This window comes from Arachis ipaensis, chromosome B02, assembly GCF_000816755.2.
Source record: "Arachis ipaensis cultivar K30076 chromosome B02, Araip1.1, whole genome shotgun sequence".
Lineage (NCBI taxonomy): Eukaryota > Viridiplantae > Streptophyta > Magnoliopsida > Fabales > Fabaceae > Arachis > Arachis ipaensis.
The window spans coordinates 15,698,718-15,709,119 of NC_029786.2; positions in this window are offsets into that span (position 1 = coordinate 15,698,718).

The following is a 10,402-nucleotide window of genomic DNA, read 5'->3' on the forward strand; positions in this document are numbered from 1 at the left end:
CCTTGACAACGACCACAACTCTGGTTTGGTGGACAGAATGCCAAACAAAGACACGGACGCCACCTCTAAAGACACACCTCAAAACGGGGGAGATAAGCAACCCCCAAACACAGAAATTTTGGAAGCTTTCTGTTCATACCCTGGGTCGAGCTATCCGACCTGGGATGATTGGCAATAAAGCGACCGACCTCTTCAGGTCAGGCTACCCGACCTCTTCTCAAAGAGGTCGGCCAAATCGACAGGAGAGCCCAATAAAGGGCCCAAATAGAGGAACACGACCCAAATTCAAAGGCAACCCAAGCCCATAGAGATAAAGGCGGTTCCCTTAAAGATAAGCTGACTTCACTCAAAATAAGATAAGATAAGATAAGATAACTAACTTATCTTATCAGAAAGGTCAGCCCACACTACTATAAATACACTGGAGCACCCAGGTATAACTCATACTCTGATTATACTAAAAACCTGCTTAATACCTATGCTAACTTAGGCATCAGAGTCTCTTGCAGGTACCCCCACCCTCCGGTGACCAAGGATCAGAAGTACGGCCAGTCCAACAAATCGGACACAACAGCTCCAGCTGCTACCAGCCAGCCGGACATGTCATCTCCGACCAGTCAGAAGATCTCATCCGAGATCGACCTACAGTTTCAGGTAACCCTCGGAACATTGGCGCCGTTGACGGGGAACCTGGAAGTCATCTCATCACCATGGCGGACGAACAGGATAACGACCACAACTCAGATTTAGAGGACAGAACGCCGCACAAAAACACGGGTGCCACACCAAAGGACACTCCAGAATCTAACGGAGACAAAAATTCATCACATCCGGGAGTAATAGAAGCACTTCAAGATCGCCTAAAGTAACTCGAAAAAAAAAAGCCAGTACCAGCAAGAAGTCGGCAAGGATCTACAAAGAGAGGTAATGCGACGTCGAGAATTAGAAGATAAACTTCTACAACTTGAAGCCGATCTCAAAGCAAAGACTACCTGGACAACCCCTGAAGACAACTCTCGCAAAGATCAGGATCCATTCACTAGGGAAATCATGAAGACTAAAATCCCTAAAGACTTCAAACTTCCGGATATGACTTTGTATGATGGCACTACAGACCCCAACCATCACCTCAGCAACTTCAGAAGTAGAATGTACCTCACCGACGCCTCAGACGCCGTTCACTGCAAAGCTTTTCCAACGACTCTCACGAAGACAACAATTAGATGGTTTGACAACCTACCTCCAAAGTCCATCTCCAACTTTGACGACCTGGCCAAAAAATTCCTGGTCAGATTCTCTATCCAAAAAGACAAGGCTAAGCACGCCCCCAGTCTACTAGGTATCAAGCAAGGAGATCGGGAAAATCTCCGCAACTACTTGGAAAGATTCAACAAAACGTGCCTAGACATACAAAGCTTACCAACAGAGGCTACCGTCATGGGCCTCATCAACGGCCTACGAGAAGGACCCTTCAGCCAATCTATATCAAAGAAATATCCCACATCCCTATATAAGGTACAAGAGCGGGCAGAGAAGTACATCAACATGGAAGAAAATTCTCGACTTGGAGAAGCCTCAAAATCCGGTTTCACCTACCGAGATAAAGATAAAGAATCCAAGAAGAAGGAAGATCGAATGGGCGAAAAAAATAAAAAAGTATCATAATTACACTCCTCTTCGGGTGTCCCTTGTGGATATCTACAAAGAAGTCAGTAACACAGAAAAGATACCCCCAGCTCGACCACTCAAAGGCAAAAAAGGAGGAGAAAATCGGAACGAATACTGTGAATATCATCGGGTCCGAGGACATTCCACCAACGAGTGCTTCGACTTAAAAAACATCATAGAAAAGTTAGTAAGGGAAGTAAAACTAAATCGGTATCTAGCCACCCGAGATAATGAACAAAGAAAAAGACAAAGAGATGAAGACGTCGGACGAGCTGAGCAATCACCTCGCACGCCAGAAAGACATGTCCATATGATACACGGAGGATTTGCAGGAGGTGGAATCTCCAAATCATCCCACAAAAGATACCTCAAAAAAGTATATCATGTCGAAGGGAAGGAGGAAGCACCCGACATCCCCGCAATCACGTTCACCAAAGAAGACGCATCCGGTATCATCTCAGGACACGACGATCCCATGGTCATCACCATCATACTGGCAAACGCCAATCTCCACCGCACATTAATAGACCAAGAGAGTTTTGCCGACATCTTATTCAAAACTGCCTTCGATAAACTCAGCTTAGAAGAAAAGGAGCTTAGAGCATACCCGAATAGCCTGTTTGGACTAGGAGATACCCCAGTACAACCACTGGGATATGTGTCGCTACATACAACCTTCGAAAAAGGGAACCAATCCAGAACACTCAAGATAGACTACATTGTGGTCGACGTGAGTTCAGCCTACAATGCCCTAATAGGTCGGACAACACTAAATCAACTCGGCGCAATAGTCTCGACTCCACATCTATGCATGAAATTCCCAACTACAGAAGGGATAGCTACGATAAAAGTAGATCAAAAGATGGCACGCCACTGTTATAACGAAAGTCTAAACCTCAGAGGTAGAGGAGAAGAGTTCCATACAATTGAGCTTGGTGGAGTTCAGAGACGTGAAGAACTTCGTCCACAACCCGAAGGAGAAATAGAGAAAGTTCAGATCGGGGATACCTCGGACAAAACAACTAATATTGGCACGATCCTGAAGGGAGACGCAAAAGAATTACTAGTACAGTTCTTACGAGATAATGTCGATCTCTTCGCATGGAAAGCTGCAGACATGCCAGGCATAGACCCCAAGTTAATGAGTCACAAGTTGGCAGTCTATCCAGGATCTCGGCCGGTACAGCAGAGACGAAGAAAACATGGGCCAGAACGATCCCAAGCTGTGGAAGAACAAGTACAAGCACTACTGAAGGCAGGATTCATAAGAGAAGTCAAGTACCCACTATGGCTAGCTAACGTCGTCTTGGTGAAAAAATCAAATGGGAAATGGCGAATGTGCACCGACTACACCGACCTCAACAAAGCCTGCCCAAAAGATCCTTACCCACTCCCAAGTATCGACGCTCTGGTAGATGCTTCATCCGGATATAGATACCTCTCATTTATGGACGCATATTCCGGATACAACCAAATTCCCATGTATCCACCAGATCAAGAAAAGACATCGTTTTTGACGCCAAAAGCAAATTACTGCTACATTGTAATGCCTTTCGGTCTCAAGAATGTGGGAGCTACATATCAAAGGCTAATGAATAAAGTCTTTTCAGACCATATCGGAAAGATCATGGAAGTCTACGTGGATGACATGTTAATAAAGACACAAAGTGAAGAGACATTATTGTCCAACCTGGCCCAAGTGTTCAACACTATAAGGAAGCATGACATGCACCTCAATCCCGCAAAATGCACTTTTGCAGTAGAAGCAGGCAAGTTCTTGGGTTTTATACTCACACAAAGAGGAATTGAGGCAAATCCGGATAAATGCCAGGCCATACTCAACATAAAAAGCCCAACTTGTGTCAAAGAAGTACAACAACTCAACGGGAGGTTAGCGGCCTTGTCCAGGTTCCTAGCGGGATCAACGATAAGATCCTTTCCTTTTTATGCCACTCTAAGGAAAGGAAAGAACTTTGAGTGGACAATGGAATGCGAGCAAGCCTTCCAGGATTTCAAAAGTTTCCTGGGACGACCACCTATCCTAACTCGACCACGAAAGGAAGAGCCACTCGTATTGTACCTTGCGGTAGGAAGTCAGGCAGTAGCCTCAGCACTAGTTCGAGAGGACGACAAAAGGCAACAACCTGTATACTTCATTAGTAAAGCGCTGCAGGGATCCGAGCTGAACTACCAAAAAATAGAAAAGTTTGCCTATGCTCTCATACTGACATCTCGACGACTACGCCCGTACTTCCAGGCTCACACCATTAAGGTCCGGACCGACCAGCCCATAAAAGGGATACTACAGAAAACAGATCTAGTAGGCAGAATTTTACAATGGGCAGTCGAGTTATCCGAGTTCGACCTCCAATATGAAACTCGGACTGCCATCAAATCACAATACTTGGCCAACTTCATTGCAGAATTCACAGATACCCTGGAAGCCCCCACAGAATGGAATCTCTATGTGGACGGGTCTTCAAATAAGACTGGAAGCGGCGCAGGAGTGATAATAGAAAGCAACCAAGGAACCCAAGTTGAGCTTTCCCTCAAATTTGGGTTCCCGGCCTCAAACAACCAGGCAGAATATGAAGCGTTACTAGCTGGTTTGAAGCTGGCTAAGGAGGTTGGAGTTCAAAAACTCAACATCTTCAGCGACTCACAAGTAGTCACCTCACAGATAACAGGGAGTTACCAAGTCAAAGATCCCACCATGAAAAAGTATTTGGACATAACCAAGGAACATCTCGGACAACTCGGGGAATATAAGATCTGCCACATACCCCGCGAACAAAATGCCCGAACTGATGCACTCTCAAAGCTAGCCAGCACCAAACCAGGGGGCAACAATAGAAGCCTCATCCAGGAAATGCTACAGAACCCGTCAATCTCGGAAGCAGAAAAAGTTCTAGCTATAACAAATCAGGATCAAGGATGGATGACCCATGTTCCGTGGGTTACCTGAAACTGTAGGCCGATCTCGGATGAGATCTTCTGTACCGATCGGTGCCGACGTGTCTGGCCGGTGAGTGGCGGCCGGAGCGGTGGTGTCCGACTTGTTGGTTGGCCGCACTGCTGATCCTTCGTCACCGGAGGGTGGGGGTACCTGCAAGAGACTCCGATGCTTAAGTTAGCACGGGTATTAGGCAGGTTTTTAATAGAATCAGAGTATGAGTTATACCTGGGTGCTCCAGTGTATTTATAGTAGTTGTGGAGTGACCTTTTTAGATAAGATAAGTTAGTTATCTTATCTTATCTTATCTTTGGGTGAGGTCAGCTTATCTTCAACGGAACCGCCCTTCTCTCTGTAGGCTTGGGCTGCCTTTGGATTGGGATGTGTTCCTTCATTTGGGCCCTTTATTGGGCTTTCCTATCGATTTGGCCGAGTTCTTCGTAAAGAAGTCGGTCCACTTGTCCTAACAGGTCGGTCGTTTTGCTACTGAACATCCCGGTTCGGACAGCCCGACCCAGGGTATGAACAGTGCCCCTGCTTGAGCTCGGTTTTCTTGTTCGAGACCGAGTTCTCAACTTTGGTCTTTCTCTAGTAGAGCCGAACTCAAGCACTTTGTCGATTCCTTTGTAGAAGCCTTTTTTGAACGTAGAACGTTTTTTCCTCTAAAAGCGCGCGCTTTTATATCGGCGCTTTGGGAACGTGCGTGGGTTTAATGCTTTCATTTAATTTTAACATTAATTGCCCCGTTTTCCATTTGGTTCTTTATTTTGATTTTGAAAACCCAGAGACGGTTTCTCTCCCTCTCCCTTTTCGTAACTTCTTCGCACTTATTCCTTCATTCTCTGCTTTTCACCCACATTTCAATTTTTCTTGCGTTGCGGCGTCTGAAGCTTCTGTTTTCGCCTGGAGTTTCGCGTTTCTCTCTGCGATACTGCTTTTGTTCGTGCTTTTTGCTCGTGAGGGGGCGATTCCAGATTTCATCTTCCATCCTCAATTTTCTTGAAGCTTGCTGCTTTTTCCAGGTTGGTACTAGCTTTCTTGCTTCTTTCATAGCTTCGTCTTCAGTTTTGATTTTGCATGTTTGAAAGTTTGAATCTTTTTCGTGGTCTTGTATTTGCTTGTCACTTGTAATGTATTTTTCCTGACTTCTTTTATGCCTTCTCTTGGTATTTTCGTCGAGGCTTTCTAGGGTTTTATTGTTGCTTCTGGTTGTTTCCTGTCTGATACCGATAGAAAATCTGCATCTGTTCCTCGCTTTGTTTGGAGATTTCTTTTTCGTCTGATTCTGAAAAAGTTTGCACCTTTGATGATTTCTTCTTGGCGTGCTTTGATTTTGGAAATGCTTTTTTCTTGGTAGATCGTAATGACTTTCTGTGTTTTACTTTGATGAAAAAATGTTTGCTGTTTGAATTCTTTCTAAGAGATGCTGGGATGCGAGCTGTAGATTTTTCCTGAAAACCTTGCCTGATTATTGCCTCCTAAGGATGCCCCAGGACTTTGGTTTGAATCTTGGGGTTTTCCTTTTTCTGCGTGATCGTTTGTATCGTGTTTGAGTTGTTTTCTCCCTTGTCCGAGATGTTTTTAGTAATCCCATCTATTTTTTTCTTACTTGTAGGATTAGTTGGCTTCATGTCTTCTCGCAATAACATTATAGAGATGTCTTCCAGAGTTTCCGAGGGGATGTCCGATTGGCTGGACTCCCTTGTCTTGTTGTGTGTTTCCATTGTGGATGCTGAATTTTGCACAGAGTTGAGGAAGCGCCATAGGATTTGTGGTAGTAGTGCCCGTGAGGGGGATTATGAGCTTGTTGCTCCTGATTCCGATGAGAGAGTTTGTTTTTCGACTTCCGTCGAAGGAGAGCGTCCCTCCTTCTATGCTTATGAATACTTCTTTAGCCAATTAAACGTTACTTTCCCTTTTACTGCTTTTGAAACTGATTTGTTGTGGTCCTGTAACATTGCTCTGTCCCAGCTTCACCCGAACTCCTGGGGTTTTATCAAAATATTTCAACTTCTTTGCCAGGAGTTGGGCATAACACCTTCTGAAACTCTTTTCCTTTATCTTTTTGTCTCGGCCAAGCCTGGAGGTTCCTCCAAAAAGAAAGCTTCCTGGGTTTCTTTCAGGTCGGCCCAGGGGCATAAAGTTTTTGCCATGTATGATGAGTCGTTTAAAGATTTTAAGAACTACTTCTTCCAAGTCCGTGCTATTGAGGGGGTTCGCCCCTTTTTTCTTGATAAAAATGATGAGCCTGCTTTTCCTCTGGAGTGGCAAAAGAATGTAAGAGTGCCACGTTACACATGGGAAATGCTTAGTGAGGTTGAGCGGGCCTTTGTAGTTGTTCTTGAAGATTTGTGGGGGAAGCCTCCCCATCTGGACACGAAGAGATTTTTGAGTGATCCATCTTTGGTTCGAGCTGCTTTGGGTACTGTCTGATTTGTTTTTATACTTGCTTCCGAGCTTTGCTTCTCCTATGTTGTAACTTGTCTTTTGTGGTTGATTTTGTGTTTTTTCAGAGATGTCGAAGAATAATGATTCTATGAGGGCCTACAAGAAGGCGAAGAAGGCGACTGCTGCTTTAAACATCTCGGCCAAGACGGCCGGAGAGGGATCTTCTCAGGTTCCAGTTAAACCTCCTATACCAAGTTCTCCCGGGCCGAGGAAAGCAATTCCTACTCCTCGGGTTCATCTGGTCGATCCTCCACAATCTTCTACTGCAGCTTCTGGTGCCCCTCCTAGTAAGAAACAAAAACCACTGAGCCTTTTGACCTTGATGCCCCAAACTTTGATGCGGTTGAGTTTGTGGATCAACAAATCGGCCCTTATGGTGCTCTTTCTATGGACGACGTGTCGCTTCTTCATCATTTTGATTATATAACTCGGAGTGGTATTAAGTTGGCACACATGGGAGCGGCCTTATATCGAACTGCTCAAAGTCTTCCTCTTCATGCCACTAAAGCTTTTATGGAGGAGGCCAAACAGGAGTTTGATCGGATGAAGGGCTTGAAGGAGGAACTTGAAGTAAAGGTGGCCAAGTTGGAGAAAGATCTGGAGAATGAAAAGGCGAGTTCTACTTCTCTGGCGGCTTCTGTGAGACTGGCCGAGGACACGGCTATGAGACATAAGGATAGTTATGTGACATCTTATCGGGAGGTGTTGCGTCTGAGAGAAGAGTTGGAGAATGCCCGAGCTAATTATTCCGAACTCCAAGGTCATCTTGTTGGTAGTGTAATTGCTGCCTATGAGAACCTGAAGGAACAAGTTCGGGTTATTGCTCCCGAGGCCGACCTGTCCCTCTTTAGCTTAGATAACGATGTTAGGGATGGCAAGGTTGTCCCTGATGACGAGGATGAGGATGATGTCGAACTCCCCCTGTATCATCTGCCAAGGTGTCAACTCCTGCTGTTCCTGCCGAGGTCAGCCTTCCCGCTTCTGATCCTGACTGTCAGATTTTAAACCGGGATGATGGTACTGTGGATGCCGTTCCTCTCCAAACTCGCCCTCCGTCTCCTCGAACTGATGCTGCTGAATAGTCTTCCGACCCTTAGCCTATTTATTTTGGATATTTTCGTAGTTGGTCCGGCTTGTGGGCTTTTTGAATTCTTTTCGTTTAACTGTTGATACTTTCTCGTTGCTTGCCTAGCAACCTTTTATTTTGACAAACAAAAGTTACTTCTAGCTTTTGAGGTAGATTTTGGTGGCCTCTGAAGCTTTATAACTTTATATCATGCTTTTACGCTTAACTTGGTATCTTTTTTGTTTTCTGAGGATGTTGGAACCCTGCAGCTCGACCCATTTTGGATTGCTTTATATTTTGGTAGCTTGAATCCTTTTGTGGTTGTGGTTATGTGGGTCTAACTTGTTCTTCGGTTTTCTCGTTCTTGCTTGTATTTCTGACGATCTATAACCGATTTCTTCAAGTTGGTCCTCAGTCTTTTTCTAAGTTATTTTTGTAATCCCTTTCCTTGGATCTTTGTCAGACCTCTTTCAGGGATTACTTTTATAACTTTTTAGTAGTAGGAGTCCGACTTCGTTATGTCGGTCTCCTTTAAGTTATTTTTGTAATCCTCTTTCTTGGATTTTTGTCAGATCTCTTTCAGGGATTACTTTTATAACTTTTTTAGTAGTAGGAGTCCGACTTCATTATGTCAGTCTCCTTTAAGTTATTTTTGTAATCCTCTTTCTTGGATCTTTGTCAGATCTCTTTCAGGGATTACTTTTATAACTTTTTTAGTAGTAGGAGTCCGACTTCGTTATATCAGTCTCCTTTAAGTTATTTTTGTAATCCTTTTTCTTAGATCTTTGTCAGATCTCTTTCAGGGATTACTTTTATAACTTTTTAGTAGTAGGAGTCCGACTTCGTTATATCGGTCTCCTTTAAGTTATTTTTGTAATCCTTTTTCTTGGATCTTTGTCAGATCTCTTTCAGGGATTACTTTTATAACTTTTTTAGTAGTAGGAGTCCGACTTTGTTATATCGGTCTCCTTTAAGTTATTTTTGTAATCCTCTTTCTTGGATCTTTGTCAGATCTCTTTCAGGGATTACTTTTATAACTTTTTTAGTAGTAGGAGTCCGACTTCGTTATATCGGTCTCCTTTAAGTTATTTTTGTAGTCCTCTTTTTTGGACCTTTGTCAGGTCTCTTTCAGGGACTACCTGTATAACTTTTTCATTTTGGGCTGACTTTGTTATGTCGGGCCATTCTAAGTTAAAGTAATCATCTTTAATAGGGTTGGCCAGACTTCTTTCCAGGGTTTACTTATAACTTGGGTTGACTTGGTCCGACTTCCTAACGTCGGCCAGTCTTTAAGTTATTATTTTAGCAATCCGTAAGACCTCGTCAGGTTCTTTTTAGATCGCTTTCGATAACTTCTTACATTATTCTATGTTCATCTTTGCCAATTTGTAGAAAGTGGTTGTCATCTCTAGATCGTCTATTGGGTGAATCGCGTTTTCACCTTTATCGGACGGTTGTCTTTATCGCAATCGTGCAGTGAAATTGTTTTTCACTTTCTGCCGATCTGTCGCTTTATAATCGGACGATGAATGCTTCAGATTAATGCGTCTTGAAATCTTGTAAAATATCTAATATATTTTATTTAAAGGAAAAGTGCAAATATATACATATGGGATTATCCTTTTAAGTCGGATGGTGTTTGAATCTCAACTTGGTGCCTCATTAAAAAACCTTTTCAGGAAAAAGAGTGCATCCAATAATGAGATCTTCTATCTTTTCTAACTGTAGTACCTCCTTAGGTTGCAGGCGTGCCATGACCTGGGAAGCTCTCGTCCATCAAGTTCGGACAGTCTGTAGTAGCCCTTTCCAAGTACTTCTACAACTCGGTAGGGTCCTTTCCAGTTTGCTGCCAGCTTTCCTTCTCCTGGTCGAGTTGTTCCAATATCATTTCGGATTAGGATGAGATCATTCTCTGCGAAACTTCTCGGCACTACCTTTTGATTATATCTGGAAGCCATTCGGCGTTTTAGAGCTTCTTCCCTGATCCGAGCTCTTTCTTGGATTTCGGGTAACAAGTCGAGCTCTTCTCTCTGAAGTTGGGGGTTTGCTCCCTCATTGTAGTGAACTACTCTGGTCGATCCTTCCTCAATCTCTACTGGAATCATCGCCTCTATTCCGTATGCTAATCGGAAGGGGGATTCCTTTGTGGTGGAATGTGGCGTTGTTCGATATGCCCATAGGACCTGTGGAAGCTCTTCTGCCCCGGCCAATATGACTTTATTAGCAGCTTCGGCCTGTCCATTGGCTTGTGGATGTTCAACGGAGGT